Raw genomic sequence first — 19060 nt, 5'->3', positions numbered from 1 at the left:
AAAAAAAAAAAAAAAAAAAAAAAAAAAAAAAAAAAAAAAAAAAAAAAAAAAAAAAAAAAAAAAAAAACCAAACAAAGAAGAAGAAAAAAAAATTGTTAGAAGCATGCAGGAGTGCGAGAAGGCAGGAGGAGGAAAGGCAAGTGCACTTTCCCTCCTTGTGTATGTATTTGAGGAAGCACAGCAGCTGGAAAGCAAAAGTACGTTATGGTAAAACATAATCCTGAATAAGGAGCATCATTCCCTCACCAGCAGGAACTCGTAGATGCAGGGCTTTAAAGTCCCATGGCATGTAGATGAGACAGTAAAGGATTCTTGAAATGTGAGTCAAGAATATGCATGTAGCTTTCCAGGCTGCCGTCAGACTGAAGACTGTGGCTGGCATGTGGAAAGAATGTTATGCTTGGAGGCTGGTACGATTTGGATAGTTGCTTTTGTAGGGTTAGCATTTCTCCTCTGTGTGGGGGGGCAAGAGGGAGTAGGGGGGTTGTTTCCATGCAAGTGGCCAGAAAATTAAGTTGGTTGCTGTGGGTGAGAACAGTGTTTGACTGAGGAGAGAGAGGATGCATTTTTTCATGGGCTGATAGAAAGTGAGACATATCAAAAGAAGTAGACTGATGCTTGAAGATCTTTATCTGTAAGGAAATAAGACAGTAGATGAGGGAGGCTGTCTTGAAAGATTAAATGAGTAATAGCGAAATGTCAGAGATTTTTACACAGCCTGGAGTTAGCTAGCTTTGTACCTATGGTCTATCTACCCTGAAATTTCTAAAGTGAACTGACTTGGGTAGTCTCAGTCATGTCCATGCTTGATACCTGTGCTATCAGGGGATGTAATTAAGGAGCATGTAAAGAGGCCAAACTTTTTAATACTGTAACGGATGAAATTAAGATCTGTTGTATTGAAAATGTCCGTTCTCTCTGTTGCCCTTAAAAGTTAACACATTTTGTTTAGAACTCGATCGTAATAGAAAGAAAGCATTAAGGGAAAGTTAAGTGATTTCAAATTTTCATTGCTTTGACAGATGTATAACTTCTAGGCAGTTTACAAAAGTGTGAATTTATTGCACTGGTTGTTTTCAGCCAATGCTGTTTATTGTCATTAAATATCTTTATTGTTGATTATTGTTTATTGTTGGCAATACAATTCATAGCACTATATCCTGCATTAAAATCTCAGCTAATTGATATGGACATATACTTCTCAAACCTGTGCCCTGCTCCACTCCTCCTCTCCACATCACCACCTGCCTCTCTGCCCCCCCGCTCCTTGCTCCCAAAAGAAAAGGAAAACAAAAAAAAAACCCCCCCAAAAAAAAAAGAAACAATTGCAGCAGATGTTGGTTACCTGCAGATTACTTACTCCATTAACCTTTTCAGTGAAAAATACCAAGAAATGACCCGAGGTTTCAGGGAGATTTTCGAAGAGTACTGACAGTTTTAACTGTCTATCTCTATATTCTCCTTGAAAATTATTTTGGAAAGTAGAATTTTTAATAATACTGTTGTCAAGGAAAGGAAGCTGATTTTGGAAGTAGTTACATGCACTGATCCTCATTTTGGTGTAGCATATGGCTCACTTCATTTTTCATGTTATGGTTATATGACATTTACTAAATGCCTGAGTGCTTCCTCCACCCAGAGATGCAAGTCTTGACCAGGGTACAAGTATTTCAATGCACATATATGAATGCACTATATATGTCTTTACTTTTTTTCTTTCACAACTAATCAATGTTTTTTCAGCATAGTATTCATTCATATACATCAGGGGTTTCATTATTAAAAAATCAAAATACAATAACTTAATGCACTGCAAGGAAAAAAAATCAAGCGTAAACCAGTTGCAGCTGGAGACATCGAAGTTACATACAAATAGCAGGAAGTTCCTTTCCAGTCTTTTACAAGGTCTGACTGCAAACATTGTTTGACATGATGGCTTTGTTCTCCTTTTGTTTCACAAAGGTGTTGCTGTAAGTAAAAAATAAATAAATCACACTTTCATGGCAATATGTCTGTGCCTTTCTAAACAAGTCTTACAAATAGATCTCTATTATTATTTTACAAGATCACATGTTCTATCTGCTTGTAAGTGAAGTGCTTACTTTCCAGTGTGCCAGCCTCAGAAGTTTTAGGACATGACAGTTTACCAAACACAGGGAAATGCTTGCTTTTCTCATGTTTTGATAAAACCCAACAATAATTCTATAATTGCTTCCTGATCTTTTCTGTTCGTGGGTTGTGAGCCTCTTCCATACATAGTAATGATCCTAAAAGTGACCTCAGCAATATGGAGAAATAATATTCCTCTCATTAAGCAAATAAATTGAGGCATCTGACTTACTGAAGCTTTTCAGACTTGTTAAACACAGGCAGACAGATTACACAGGAAGGCAGTATAGCCTAGTTCCCTCTCTTGAAGTTGGTTTTTTTACTCTAAGGCTGTATCAAATACTGTTAAATATATATCTATATGCAGAGTTCAACTTTATTCAAATATTTCAAGTTCTTTGAATGAGGTTAGTGTTAATTTTTTTTGCCTCAAGCTACGTCTCCTTATTACTGGCAGCAGAGTACGATTACTATCTAGCCCAACTCCATTGAAAATTAGTGTTTGATACTAATGCTTTAATGTTTTATGAGCTTTTTAGGGAGATTCATTAAAATGAGGCTTGGAAATGGGTAAAGAAAAGGGAGTTCTATGAAAACTGACATAAACCAACCACAAACCAGTGAGGAACAGTCCTGCTAAAACAGGGATAGTGACATGTGAAAGAGGAAACAGCTTTTAATGACTATAGCTCATAATCCAGATAATGAAAAAGATATATATTATCCTAAATTATATATAATTTCAAGAGAATGGGGTGACAGTGAGTTACAACAAACTTCAGGGGTTAATGAGTTTCCACAGTTTCCCTTCTTGAAGATATATGGGACAATTGCTTTGCCTGAAAAGGAGACTTTTTAACCCTGTGATATTTACATGGGTTATGAAACTAACATCAGCTTTCCTAGCAAGACCAATTTGTCCCACCAGACTCTTGTTATCTCTCTGTCATTGTTGTTTTCATAATCTATTTCCTGGACACTTGTTCTTGCACCTCAGGGTAACATCTTCCTCTTTATAAGGTCTCATTTTCTTCCTAATGATATATGTTTTCCTTTATTCTTTTCCTCTTAGCATTCCCTCATTCTTTCTTTCTCTTCACCTACCATGATTCTTCTCCTTTCTTTGATGCTGCAGGGACATCACTTTTTACATTTGGGCCATCTGTGTAAATTTTTCATTTTTAATTGAAACGAAAACTCCACTGAAGACACTTCAGTGCTCACAAGAATGGCATGTGTGTGCTCCAACAATTCTACTATCTCTTCATCCCTCTTTTCTCTAGTTTTTAATTGTGTTTGATTGTACAATCTTTGTGTCAGAGGCTGTATCTCACTGTGCAGTAAGTAGCTAGAGCAGTAAGATGTGGTTCTGCATCCAGCTTTGGAGACTATGTGTGTGTCTAGACTGCAGAAATCTCCTGCTCTTCACTGGCTCATAAAAACAATGCAAAGTTTAAGTCATCTGCCTCAGGATGACATTGCTTTTGCAAAAGCATACATTTTAGTTAAAAATAAGCAGAGATTACAATGTACATATTATGCTTTTAAATTAGTAACCTTGTAGCATATTTTCAGTGGTTGCTATTTTCAAGCCACTGTGAAAGCTGCATCTCCTAATAAGTTAATATAGAGGCTAATCTAGTCTTTGCTACTATTTTTTCCTGGCTTCTCTTTTTATTGTGGCTTGTCATAGGTAAGATAACATAGCATGTTAAAGAATGACTTTCAAGCACTATCTTCTTTTGTATTAACAGAACCTTTCACAAAGGCCCAGTTGTTTTGTAGAGGTGTAATTTACTGAGATGTGTCAAGGAATATTTGTTCAGGTAATTATTTTGTAGCAAAGTTTTGAGGATTGTCCCTCCTTTGAGAGGGACAAAGCTTCTTGTTGAACCTTCAAGCCTGGTGGTTTGAGTGGGGAAAAATATTTCCAGGTAGAAAAATTCTACATCGAAATGAAATACAAACCTACCTCCCCATACTGATTACTGGAATTTGTATTTAGCAGAGGTCAGGTTTTACAATGCTAATATTGCAATGGAATGTTTAAAGATTCTCTTCTCACCACCAGATGGGAACTAAAAGAGTTCACATCACGAGACTTGGTCAGATTACTTTAGTAGCAGCTGTGGTTCAGTTTCTGTCAACTGTATCACTTCAGGTTTGAGGGTGAGAGTCTTCCTGTAAAGATCAGATTTGCTGACATACACCAGACAGTCCTGGGCTGGAGTACCATCTTTCTGCTGCAGATGTCTCAGCTGTCAATATTTTTCAAGGCAATGACTGCGTTGGTTGGGATGTGTATGATGTAAGCTTTGTTTACTGTCCTGTGTTGCAGCAGAGTGGGATTTGGGGTCCGTGGGTGCTGAAGTCTGTCTCTGTACTGTTGTACTGGATGGCCCACACCTGGAACCACAGCTCAGATGCAAACCTTTATGGAGATATTCATAAGAAAGTTCATAAGATGTCTGAGATTAAAAATAAGAAATTGTTGAAGCAAAATTCTGTCTACCATATAAGTTTAAAAGTTGTGTATTTAGGTACCAGAATTATGTGCTCTCTCAACTTTCAGAGTACAGTATATTTGGAGCAGTCTCCAAAACTGATGATAAATACTCAGTTAAATGACTTGGATAAATAGTTTTTGTTTCCACATTTGGGTCAGATTTATTATTCTTTTCATGCATGCATTTACTCACTGACTGCATTAATACTTTGTCCAGCACACCAAATACGCTTACAAAATGCCATTGTGACTGACTTGATTAGTAAAACGCTTGAAACATTTTTTTTTCCACTAAAGGTAAATAGGTAAGCAAACCCATTCCTTTTTCAGAAAACATACATGACTTTTGACATTTCTTGATCAACAATATACTCTTGCATTGATCCCATCATCCAGCTTTTTGAACTAGGTTATTTGACCTGGAGTCTATAAGCATTAGGTAGGCTCCTGGCTGCTGTTCTCTGAAGGCTGCCAGCAGGTGCTAAGTGTAATTGTAAATGCAGCCACACATTTGCCAAACACTTGTCTGTGGCCATTTATTAATTTCACAAAAATTTTGGTTTGTTTATGGAGTTCAAATACTACCTACAGGACTTGGCTTGAAGTGGAGACCTAGATTCTGACTTCCTTTCCCTTTTCCTTGTTTGTTCCGCAGTCCCCTTGGACTATTTATCCAGTTAGTTAGTTAGTTATTCTGCTGCATTTCTGTATGTGGAGCAGAGGTGATAGTTTAAGCAGCTCTCTTAAAAGCCAAGTATGAAGATAACAAAGTACATTTTTTAAGAACCTCCTTGGCATTCTATCCTCAGGCATGCTGGCTCTGTGTGTGTGTTACAGACTTTCATATATCTGCTTTATACTAAGGTTAATGCATAATCTAAAAAAAAAAAAAAATACTCCATTCCATTGTTCATTTTTCCTTTTTAAGAAAATGCTGAAAATAAAAACAATATTGTTAAATTGAAAATTTAATTACAGATTTCTAAGAATACCTATAGCATGAAGAAAAGTTAGAAACTAGTATTTCTTTACTAGATTTTCATTGTCTTGAACAGTCGGAGCAGAATTTTACACAATACTTCTGCTAGAAAGTATTTGATGATTAAGCCATTCTGCCAAATCTGAGTTCATTCAAATTTTTGCAACAAGCTTTCTATAAAAACCCTTCTAGTTCAAATAATATTTCATTCATTAAACTGGAGTAATAATTATATAACAAAATTAAAAGCCATCATCTTTCCACTTAGGAGCCTTGTATGTTTGCTTGTTAAGTGTCTTTTCAATTCTCTCTAAAATATTAATAGTATTCATGGTACTTGTTTGCCATAATTTTAAATATGTAACTATATCTCTTACAAAATTTCATTTACTGTCACAAGGAGCACTTTTTATTCCTTTATTCCTACTATTACTCTAAGTAGTAATAATTTTGGACATAAGTTAACACATCCAGTGTATATCTATCTCACTGTAACTCCAAACAGATGTTATAGAAGTCCTGATTTACACTGTTAAGAGAAGGAAAAAAGTAGCTCTATGCCTTTCAATAAAGGTCCTGACTGATGAGCAGACCTCTCTGTAGAGCTGTGTTTCATATTTTCATAATGAAATAGCCTGTTGGTTTTTGATTTGTTTTTTATTTTTAAATCTGACCTCCTACATAGTGACACTCAGATTTTCTGTAAACCAGAATTTTTTGCAATTTAGCCCTTCCTCCTCTGAACTGCTACTTGAAGGAGAATGTGTCAAAAAATAAAGCGAATAAACGTGATATACATGGCTTCTACTTGAATGAGTACATGAGTCAGAATAAATACAGAGTGTGAGAGGTGGTGTTGAAAACGTAAGTGCTGATAAGGAAAACACTCAAAATAATTTGAGTGCTAATTTGATAATTAAAATGCTTTTTAAAGAGCATCACTTGACTCTGATGTTTTTGTGATTCAGTGTAAAAATTGCTATCCCATTTTTTTGATCCTCACTGCATATAAATCTAATAAAAGCTTCAGACACTATCACTTTCTTCTGCATTTGTCCTCGTGTCTCCTCATCTCATCCCTATCGTCCTCTTTTTATTATTATTTGTAAATGTCCTTTGTTAATGTGCAGAATGTGTAAGCAACTCTTTCAGGTGCATCAATGGACTTCAATCCCACTCTGCATTACCCATCAGACGCAGCACATAGCAATTACCTGTCATTCTTTCTCACCCTGAGTGCCAAAATTTATCTGTCAAGGACATATTTGTTTTCCAGCAGCCAAGGATGGGAGTAATCCTAGGCTAGGTAGACAAGATACTATGTATGGCAGGATGGAGCGGAGTCAACAGAGAAAGCGATTGGATGATTTTAATAGTTAAAGAGTTAAAAAAAAAAAAAAAAAAAACAAACAAGAGAAGAACAACAACAAACAAACAAAAACTCAAAGAAAAAAACTACCAAAAAGTACCCCCCAAAGGAACTAATAAAACAAACCCCAACACAACAAAACAAATAAATGAAAAACCCACCAGAGAAATAGAATCCCAAAAAACCCCCCAGAAAATATTACAAAGTAGCCAATTTTTTTTTGTTTATTTAATTTGGTTTGGGTATTTTTGGTCTGGTAGAAATATTTTTCTCTAAGCCTGTTATTTAAACTGGGTGGGTTTGTTTGTTTATTTGGTTTAACTTTTTTTTTATTTTTCCTGGAACTGCCTGGAGCCTGTCTTTCAACAAACAGTGGGAATTTTTTGCAAATGTTTTCTAAAGGTCACTCTTTTTTAATCAACTCACTTTTTCTGTAATAATTGTATGACATTTTTTGCCCTATTTGTGATCAAAGAGCATGAATACTTTGAATAGAAAACTCACACACTTACTGTGTTTCTAAATGTTGATGTTACAGTTCTGTGCAAGGCTGGAAGGGGGTTGCTGAACAACCAGAATTATCATTCCCTTCTCATTACCTAGTGGCCATACAATCCTTATTGTGGTACACGCCTAGGGATGCTAATTCAGGTAAAAATAGCAAGGTGCTATTTAAATTTTGTCTTGAGTGGAAGGTCTCACAACTATTTCTAAATGTGTCTTCTGTCCAGTCAAGGCATGAATGCAGTTCATGTTCATGTACCTAGTGACAGATGATGATTTTAACTAATTTAATAAATATAACTTGATATAATCTCACTTATTTGATTAAGAGCAGCTGGAGCTGGTTGCCATGCACCCTGCCTCAGTTGTTTCTAATAGCGCAGGTTCTACCAGCCAAAACACAAGTGGATCTACCTAAAATGATTTGAATGCAGTGTTTAGGTGTATCAGACATTTCTTTTTCTACCAGCTGTTCTTTAGGTTCTCTTTGGACAAATATCATGGCAGAGAAATAATTTCTTATCATTTCAAACGGGATGTTTGGGATCATTTTTGACTCTGCCTCTTTGTGTCTGTATGTCTTATGCAAAAATGATTAAGAGTAGAGGTCTTGTGCCATCTAAAATTTTTGAAGATACAGGTTCTAGAGGTTAGATCTATGTGTGTTGTGTGGCTTACCTGCTCATCTTGTTTTCAGATTTTAATTCTGAAGAAAAAGATCTGATATTACTGATTACCGCAGTTAAACTAGCCATTTTAGGAGTCTTTCTTCTGAAGTCTGTGATAGGATATGTCCCCCTCCCCAATAAAAATAAACAACAGTATTTGTTTTGGAAAATGTGTTGCCTTCATACCTCTTTAGTGCTAATCACCTAGAAAATTTTCTTTCTTGCAAAGGAACAAAACTTGTGTCAAATGGGTTTTGTTTTCATAGGGTATGTGGATATATTTTTTTTTAAGTGCACTTCATAAGGCATAAATGTGATGTTTTAAATAGCTTGTCAGGAAAAAGAAGTGATTTTTAATGCAGATCTATGAAATAGATGCTCTTTTTTAGCATCAATACCCCTGAAGGCAAACATCTGAAAAGGCAAAGAGCACCATAACACCAAGATGAATGTTCTGAGTAGGATGCAAGGCAAAATGTAATACAAGTAAATAGAGAAACACTTCCTGTAAAAAAAAAGTATCAGTAATCAAAATTATTGTTCTATTTTTTAGTTTATTTGCAAATCCCTAATAAGACATTGAGGTTTTTCTAATATTAAATGTTTTTTTCTCTTTAATGACTTTCAAAATGTTTTTAAATATTTATTTTTTATTCTGAAAATAATTAGGAATACAAATGAAATACATAATGTGTATTTTCTTTATTATGCAAAATTCTATTGCTCTATTACTGAAGCAAAACACAGCCCCAGAAATGAAAACTAATTCTAAGTAATCATTTGAAATACCACTTTATAATTCTTTATGAGAGTATAATCCCATGTATGTTGGAATTTGATATTCTAAAATTGTAAAAATTCTGAAGCTCTCTGTGAAACCAACTGTTATTTGATAATCATTTGCGAGGATTTTGTAATTGGATAATCTTATTCATTCCTCTTTGAGGCATCAAACTATGTTTTATGAAAGGTATTGTGAAAGGAGCACTGCTCAAGTACTATAACCTAGTTTTAATTTCATTAAAAAGCTTATCTATCATGTTTACCAACCCCACAAGTAAAAGAAATTTTAGAGTCTGCTCAATACATTGCCACATAAATAAAAAACCTACAGAAGTATTTGGTAAGCTCTGGTTTACAGAGCAGGCAAAATTCAGAAGGGTCAACATGGATGGAAAATGAATTTAACCTATTATTTCATCAGGAGCTGGATCAGGCTATGGCTGTGAAGCACACTGGATATGATTGATAGAATTAGAAAATCTAACTGAGTGGGTAGGTTTGATCAGCACTCATGAGAGTTTTGAAGTTTCATGGAATGTCTAAACAGAGTCTTAGAACAATTAAGTCATGATTTCTGCTGTACTCTGATGTCTGGGATTGAAGTGTCATTCAGTGGCTAGGATGTTGAGTAATAGACAAGATCCTGCTTCAGTCATTAAACCAACGTGCCAAGTGTGGCACAGTGCAGCACCTCTGACTGAGATTACGTGAGAATGTGATTACTTATGTGATGCCATCAAGAGCTGCTGAGCTTTTTGTCTTGGACAAATTGAAGTTTATAAGTACTTTTGGCAGGTTGACCTTGGCTGGATTCCAAGTGTCCTCCAAATCGCACTATTACTCCCCAGCTGGAAAGTGAAGAGAAAATAAGATAAAAAACAACTTGTGGGTTGAGATAAGGCAGTTTGCTAAAGCAAAAGTGAAAGTTCGCATATGCACAACAAAAGAAAAACTTTTTTCTCTACTTCCCATCAGCAAGTGATGTTCAGGCCTCTTTCAATGTAGCGGTTGCTCTGGAAAGAAAATATTTTAAATTAAAAATGTCCTCCCTTCCTCCTCCTTTCTTTAGCTTTCATATCTGAGCAGATGTCATATGGTATGGAATATCCCTTTGGTTATTTTGTGTCAGCTGGCCTGGTTGTTTGCCATCCCAGGGTCTTGTCCACCCCCAGCCCCTTGATGTGGGAAATGCTGAGAGACAGCAGTACCCAAAGCCCTGGTGTGTTATCAACACCTTTCCAGCTACCAATGAAGAGAACAGCACTGTGATGGCTGCTGTGGGAAAATGAACTCTGGCTCAACTAGACTTGATACAGTACTGAAATTATTGTTATTCTCTGCCAAAACTCTTTGCCTTAAAAAAAACCAAAAAAAAATTAAAAAAAGATTAAAATAAAATAGACAAACTTAGTTTGTCTCATTTTCCCCACACACGTTGCCAACAAAGAGATCTGTTTCCAGCTTTTGGAGAGTTGTCCATCTGCCCAACATAAAAGTCAAGAGACTGTTTCCTTTTTTCATTTATCCCAACCCAGCAAACCATGGTTAGTGGGTTAATATACTAACCACTGCTTTCTGGGAGTCATGTTTCCCTCCACAGGTCCTTAACATCATTTTCCCTTTCCTGTTCCTAAGGAAGTAATGAGTCACTGTCTCAGGACCTAACTCATATTTTTACGAAAGATTGGCTTGTGATCACAAATTTCCATAATGTCAGATACTAATTCCAGGGATTATCATAGGCATAAATAGGAGCATTCTCAGTTTGCATTAAGGATTGGTGGGGGAAGAGGGATTGAGGCTATATATCTTCTTGAATATGGAAGCAGTATATTTATTTTCAACAGTGGTAGACAGTAATTACAGCCTTTGCTCATTCTCCTGCCTCAGGGGAACTGAACTGCTGATGGTTTAGGGGAGGCTAAGCTGCTACTGGCTGCTGCCATTTAACACTTAGGGTCCTTTGAAACAGTTTGTGAACTACTTCTCCTTCCTTTTTCTTGTTTCTTTAATTTTCCTGATGAATATGTTTTTGGAATGCACTTTAAAGCAAGTTCAGATATCTGTGCAAATAATATCTCCTAAACACCTGAAGGAGACCAGCAAACATAAATCATTAGTTCAAGAGAGTCTGTCTCTAACAAATTCCCCCTCCTCCCCGTAACTGGATGCCCTTGATTAAACAGCAGTTAATATGTACTTATAAATGATGATTTTTATTAATATTCCCATGCAGCTGTAATGTTTCTTCTCTATTGCTCTCAGTCTTCCTAATGCCAAAGAATGAAAATTTAACCAGTGTTGGTTTTTACCATCAAGAGCAAGAGAGTTCCTATTATGTGTATATGTCAGTAAATGTGTTTGAGAAAAGGAAGTGGCATTTCTGTGAGCATGCACATGTATGAGCATCTTGGTTTTGTATATTACTGTCAGAGCAGTGTTTAAAGTTAGTGCAATGGGATGTTGGCATATTCATCCAGTCTTTACACACTTTGTATGCCCCTCAGGCTCTGATTAGACGTTACATAATGGTTTTTAATTTTTAATTGTTTATTTCCTGTTATTTCTTCTCTCTAAAATCACATGATCCACCATTCTTTCCAAGTACTACTGTTGCCATTGTCCCAGGACAGGCAGGCTTCCTACTTAAAAGACTCCTCCTTTCCTTTCCTGTTCCTGTGCTTGACAGTTACCCCTCAGCACCCACTTTAGAACAGACACCAAGTCAAAGGAATAAAAGAGGATATGTCAGATCAGCTCATCTTAAAGAGCTTCTATATTACACTCTAGCCAAGTGTGTTCACATGCTGTTCTTAAAAAGCTTTGTTCATTCTTGTGTATGGTTTCTCTTCCTGTGTGGCTGTTATAAAGGGTAATAATAGATATATGTACATATATATCTTTATAATATATTTATTTACCCATATAATGGGTAAATGCAATGAAAGAAAAAAGAACAGTCTAATTGCATATCATAATTCTTTTAAGTCAGGGTGAAACCAGCCCTTTAAAATGTCTTTAGTATTATTGGCAAAGTGGGATTTTATTCCACTGTTTAGAAGGCTGATGGATTTACAGGACCCAGAGAAATAAGAGTTTTGTAGAATAGTCCAAAAGAGAATGTAGTGGTACAATAGAAGGATTAATTGTGAAAGTAATCATGTTAGTTTTCTAATTATTCAAATCTTAATTACAACTGTGTTGGCCCAATTAGTTCAAAACACAAGGCTAATGTTAGGGTTGGGTGGATACTCAGCATCTGTGCATAAGTAAGAGGCATCTGTTGCCAAGTGGTGGAGCGATAGAAAGCGTCAACTCGCCAGCTGTGAAGTCAACAAAGCTCTTAAAAAGTAAATTTGAGCCAACACAATGATTTAGCACCCTTGGGAGCATGTAAATCTTATCACACATGTATACTTTAGCTAGTTGTTGTCACCTAGTGGGACTGAAATCTAGAGCAACTATGCATATTTAAGTCTTTATCTGCTTTTAAACATGCCCTGCCTGACAGGGATCTGCAATCTGACAGTGATATTTTTGCCTGACAGTGCTGCAGTGGTGTTTTATTAGTTTTTTTTCTTTTTTTCCTTGAACAATCTAGAGAACAAAATATTGTTAAGCTGTTCAGAATATGCATTACCTGAAGGTTTTCCAGCATTTTACAAGTATTAGATATAGATAAAAGAATAGAAAAAAGTGAAGCATTAAGAGGAATATCTTGTTTAAAAATTGTTGTCTTTTCTTTCCTGGTACCAGTTTTGTAGGAAAATGTTAAATATCCATTGTACCTTGTACTTTGTTTATTCCTATCAATTCCAGAAAGACAGGATTTCTATGATTCTGACTATTGATACTGATCTTAGTAATTTCTAGTATTGCCTACAGAGACTAGGGATATTAATAGTGTTGCTAACTTTACAATGGTATGTTTAATATTTATGCATTATTAACATTTAATGGTAACGTGTAAACTTTACTGAAAGATAATCAATTGGCAGCAAGAACAAGAGAAGAAAGTGAGCATTAAAACCTAAGATGGAATTATATTGAACACTAATGCATTCACTTATGACCTAGTTCTGAATGTTATAGATCCTTTGTCAGTGACTTCATTTGCATTACTTTCAAGTTTTTATTTATTCACATATCACAAAATACAGATGGAGGAGTGTTTAGATTCATTGTAGTCTGATAATGTTGTTAATTTACATGAAATGCATGGAGGTTGTTATTCTACTGCAGTGCAATAGAAAATAATCTCAACTTTCAAGATTGCCTTCACAAGAATTTTCAATTACATTAAAATAAAATTAAACTGAGTTATAGGGCATTTCAACAATTCTGGGTCCAGGTTTCTTCATTTGCAAATTGTGAGGAGAGAAAGTTTTTTATTTCCTTCCTGTTTGAGCCAATATCTTTTAAGGTATGGTTTGTGCTTTAATACAGAGACCTTTGCTTAAAAAAAAAAAAAACAAAAACCTATGCCTGTATGGCAATGCTTGATCTATTCTATTAAAGCAGCAATCTGGCTGGACCACAAAAGCCAAGCAACTCAACCTGCTTGTATAAAAATGAGATGTAATGAAGTGTAAACTTTATTGGTTGTAAACTGAGCACTTAGATGAGTTGGAAAGCATTTTTTTAAGCTCACAATTTATTTAGGTGTTTCAACATCTGCATAGTCACAAAACAAATTCAGTAGTTCTTCACATTATACTGAAATTTGTGTATAATTGTGTGTGCAGTGATGTAATGAGACAGAAAGTAGTACTACATTACATTTAGCTCAGGTCAGCTGACCAATTTTGCTTGTAGTTGTGAGACTTCATCAGAAGCTTCTGGAAGCTCTAATGCTGCCACCTCCACCAGGGAGTCACAAGTGCCACGTGTCTTACTATAGTATTGCTGCAAATAGGAAGGAGGAGCATAGTGAGACACAACCATTAATTGCATGTGCTCTAGTGCTTTGGATTTCAGCTTCCTGTTGCATTTGTGGCTATATTTCACCTGCAAAATGTTCTTTCTTTTTAAATCATATTGACAATGTGAATAGCATGTGTGTACTTTAACTAAACAACTTACCAATTCGAGTGGGCTGCCTCAGCTGTAAGGCATGAACTCAGAAGTGATAAAGCATGGCACTGCTTCAGTGAAATGGAATAAGAAATCATTTTGACAGAGCTTAGATCTTGGTCTGAGCTGTTGAATGGGTTTGGTTGTGGGATTTATTATTTCCCACCCCCCCGCCGGCCCCTTTCCTTTCAAGGTCAATGTTCCTTATTTTTTGTGAAGCACATCTTACATGACAGTACCAAAAGAAATGCAGCCTGGCTGGGTTAGTGCTTTTGGGGTCAAAGTGGATTCCTGAATGCAAGGAAACAGCACCTGAGTAGTAGTGTTCACAGCCACCCCATGAAGACAAACAGTGACTGTACATCAGATGGTCAGACTAAGTATTTTTACTAGGGGCATGTTATGAAGGATTTTGAAAGTAAATATTTTAGTCTATAAGTAAAGGAAATACTCTCTCTTTTTAACTCAACTGCATGGAATTAAAAGAGAGTGGAAGTGCTGTGATCATAGAATATTCCATGCTCCTTTAAGCACAGAGGAAAATAATGCTTCCTTTGCCTCTTCCATTCTACGTGCTGAAACAATGGTAAAGCATCAGTCTCATGTAAATGATAGTAGAATAACTTTATCTAACCCTTGACCCAGCACAACTTTTTGTGACATATACTTTTACATAAATACCACATTTGTGGGTAAAAATTGTGACAAGTTAGAGCTTGTCTCAAAATCAAACTCCTATATTCAATGGATGTCAGCTCTTAGATTTTACTTTGTGATAAAATACTGAATTTTACCTAAAACTAATGAGGTACAATAGAGTAGACAGAGCATTTAGTCTGACAGGATCATTTCAGTAAGATGGTATTTCTTTAAATAATTTCTGCCAAAGCCAAAGGATCCCTCTCTTATAATTTTATTCTATTATATTCAAATTGTCATTTTTTGTAAGGCTTTCTTTCTGAAGACCATTTGGGTTACATTAGCAGTTGAAGTTTGAAAATGCACCTTGAAACCTCATGCAGCATGAAGTTTCAACAAACTCCTATCAATGTATCACGTGTCAAACATACAAACTAAATCAAGTAACTTCAGTGAGGTTATTCCATAATGTTATAAGTTTCCATAAGAACAGCTAATGTCAATATCTGTCTGGTAGAATCACATCAGCATTTTCTGCTGCTTCAAATTGAATTGTTATGGTAAGGTAAGTGAAAGAAATTATAAAATGTAATATGCTTGGGTGTCTAGTCATGCTGTTTAAAAGCATCACTAAAAGCTGTTCACACTGAGGTCAGTGACACATGCTGGGATGATTCCTTAAATAAGTTTCATCAAGTGTACTAACTTTAGAGTAGCTATTTAATTTTAAATTATACCATAAAAAAATATCAGATTTTGATTCAGTGAAACTTTTGTAATATTGATTTCAGCGATACTGGATGAAGATCTGATAGGTATTAGGATGAAGATCTTAAACGTATTAGGAGGCTGTGTACTTTCTTTGTTTATGACAATTTTCTTGTATTGTTTTGCAGCTGAGTTTTTCCGCTGAAAATCTTGAGACATGAGCATACTAGTACAGAAAGTGTACGGTGATAAAGACAGGGAGAAAAAGAATATTCTGACCATGGCAGACAAGTGCTTCTATTTAATTGGTGTTGACTATTTTATGTCAATGAACTTCAACTTCTACAGTGTGCGATCACTAAGAAGAAACTGGTTTTATAATGTCCTGCACAATAGTTCAGTATCTGTTTAATTCTCAGGTAATCTGTATTAAAATAGAGAAAGTGGTCAGAAAACAGAGTCAAAGTGAGGTGATGATTTACCCATTAGACAAGGATGAAGACAATGTATGTCGTCTTGTATGCCATGCCCCTGCAAAGATTCTCTGTACTATTGCTTTACTGAGCTGAGTTTTTTTTTTTCTTCAGACTCCTTCAGGACAGGAATAAGTCAGACATGAGATAGCATTAATCCAGTTTTACAGAGGAAGAAAATTGCAGTGCTTATTCTCTTTGAGACTCATTATATTCCAAAAGACATGTGGAAGCAGGCACTATTCTTTCCTGTATAAAAATCAAGATCTGAATATGCTATGAAGGACACTGATAATTTTTGTTTATACTCCTATAACTTTTAATACATTAAGTCAAGACTCTCCATCCTCTCTGTACAACTACAGCTGCTCTAAGTTTAATAACTTGATTTGAATTCATTATATGTGAAGCAGTTACAGCACGAGACCTTTCTGAACCTTTTAAGGACTTGTATAAAAATAACATACTGGACATCAATCTGTTTATTCCACAATTCCTATAAACATTAATTTTTTGCAATTTAATGTGAAAAAATAGTTTATTGATACTGCAAATCAAATTATTTATATAATTCTTGTGGTGATCATTGGCCATAACCTTTTCTGTGTTGTTGTTAATAAAAGTCCTTATCATTTATATTATCTCTTCAGTTTCTAGCTTCTCCACCTACTTGCTTAGAGTAACTTCAGAATAAATTCCAGAGAATTCCTACTGCTACTTCTAACCTCCCCATGCTCACAAGCATTCTGTTTGAATTGTAAACTGAACATAAGAACTGTATCATCAGCTGGATTTTTTTTTTCTGTGTATTTAGGACTAAGTCCCAGTGATGTGAACCTGAATGCTTCTTCTGAATAAGGTGAAGGCAGTGCTTCTAACTCTGGTTCTCTAATGCCTAGTGCAGTGACGAGGAAGAACTAAAGCATGTCTCAGTTATTAACCATATTCAACCAACTCAATGACTACTAACCATACTCAACTCAACACCAGAGTTGGAGTAATTGCAAATGTATCACTTAAGAGAGATGAGATAGTAATTGCAGTTCATGGTTCCCCCTTTCATAATGAAAAAGAAACAAATTCCAAAATTATTAAAATTGACAAATAAACTAGCATTATTCATCCCCTATTTTTGTATGAAATTCTAGAAAGAAAATTAGTGGTCACCATATTAGAGACAGCGAAGTAATCAAAGTACAAACCCATATCCCTTTATACTACTTTAAGTCATTTTCTTAATTTTAGACCCTCTAAACTTGAATTCTCATAATGTTCCCTTATTTTGATATGACAGCAACTTGCTGTCATCCTGATAATTCTCGTCAGTAATGAAGTTCTTTCTTCTTGATGAGAATGAGTGGGAAATAGATGAGCAAGGTTTTCCATGAAATTGCTCTGTATGACACTTCCATGCTCACAGCTTAAACTTTGTCTTGCAGGTAGCCAGGAAATAATTCCCACTTAACCACAAGAGCAGAGTTGAAAAGAAAAAAAAAAAAGAAAGAGAGAGAAAATGAGAAGAATTTGGTAATCTTTTAGTTGTCAGTTTTAGTAGTAAGCAAATGTGAATTTCCTTGGTGCATTTAACTTGAAAAAATTCAAATTTAAAGTTGACACCGTGGTTCCCCATTTGTTAAGGAATATAAAATAGCGAACTCTTTGAAGTGACAGGCACTAGCTGCCTGTCAGTCAATAGCAGTGAAGTTTCAATGATCTTTGTGTACTTTAAAGAGGTATATTTGAAGAGCAGTCTGATAACAGAATTCACTCCTTATGTCACACTTTACTTTGCAAGGCCATTGCCAAAAGTGAAAACACAAAAATCTGAAGCCTATCCTATGAAAGGGGTGATGATCCAATTCACATTTGGAAAGGAAAACAATGCAGTTATACAAGCTGGTCCCCTAATGCCTCTAACTTTACTCAAGGCATGTACTGCAGTCCCATGTCTTCTTCAAGAAGCATACAAAGGAAATCAAAAAATCATCATTTTTCTTTTATTCACCAGTTAAGTGTTATGCTAAGGCAAATGCATTAATTGTTTTCCTACATAATCTCAAGGGAGCAGACAGAAAATCAGACCTGCATCCCAAACTTTGATTGGAGTATTCTAGGTTCTCATAAGCAAAAAGTTGAGACAAAATTAGATCTCAGTCTTTCTGAAACATGTAGTACCAATTGCCTTTATAGTTTTGGAATACTTCCTCTGGAAGAGACTAGAAAGAAAAAGTTTATTCCTGTGTGAAAAACACTATATAATTTCTTCCAGCTGCCTTTTGGAATTGAAAATTTAGGAACTTAAAGCTTTCCAGAGTTTAATGGGGAGTTTCTGTCAAAGGTATCTCAAAATGGGAGAGGCAGGACAACAGAGATTTGCAGAGATGATGTGCAGCCATGAAAAGTATGGACTACACTCCTCACCTTGCCTAAAGATAGAGTTGAGCATTTGGAGTCTAAGATGGGTCTCTGAGACAAACTTCAAATACAACCCAAATTTTAGGTTGGCCAAGTGTTCCACAATCTTCTGTTCGACTTTTCCAATTCCTGAATTTGGAAGATTTTTTTGGGATAGAAGTGTAGCTGCATAGAAGAGCTAGCCAAGAACATATCCCTGCCTTTCCAAAGCAAGACAAAATACATGAGCTTGTAAGAAAAGGAACATTTGCATATGTACCTCAAATGAGAGTTCATTTTTTTTATTTGATGTGTGTAAGGAAATTCAAATTATGATTGTCAAAGGTATTGTGTCCAAACACAGATGTATGTCAAGGGATAAAACATATTCAAGTAGACAAGATATTAAGTAAAAATGTTCTTTAAAAGACTAACAATTTATTTCAGTTTGCCTGAAATATATTGTCTGAGTTTCTTTTTGTATTTAATTTGCGTTTTGGGCTTTAAAAAACATGAAACTGTCATGGTGAGAGCTGTAGATTTGACACTACTAAAGAGACTTTTTTCCAAAAATGTAAAAATAAGCAGTATAATATCCATCATCTGGTAGGCATCAAGAAATGATGCAAGTAGAAATGATAGAATCATTTAGGTTGGAAAAGACTATTAAGATCATCAAGCCCAACCACAAACCTTATACTGCCACTAAATCATGGACCAGTGCTACACTTACATGTCTTTTAAACACCTCCAGTGATGGTGACTCCATCATTTTCCTGGAAAGCCTGTTCCAGTGCTCAACGGCACTTTCAATGAATAATTTTTTTTCCTGATATCTAAACAAACTTTCTTCTG

At 35.5% G+C, this 19060-nt stretch overlaps 1 protein-coding gene across 1 annotated transcript in view; it reads left to right on the top strand.

The window, feature by feature from the left end:
• CDH12 (cadherin 12) overlaps positions 1–19060 on the top strand; it is a 417439-nt gene that overhangs the window by 195412 nt on the left and 202967 nt on the right. The gene's annotated exons all lie outside the window — the stretch shown is intronic.

Source organism: Geospiza fortis, unplaced genomic scaffold (assembly GCF_000277835.1).
Source record: "Geospiza fortis unplaced genomic scaffold, GeoFor_1.0 scaffold281, whole genome shotgun sequence".
Classification (NCBI taxonomy): Eukaryota; Metazoa; Chordata; class Aves; order Passeriformes; family Thraupidae; genus Geospiza; species Geospiza fortis.
The sequence above is the reverse complement of the archived record's forward strand: the minus strand, read 5'-3'. Positions and strand labels throughout refer to the sequence as shown.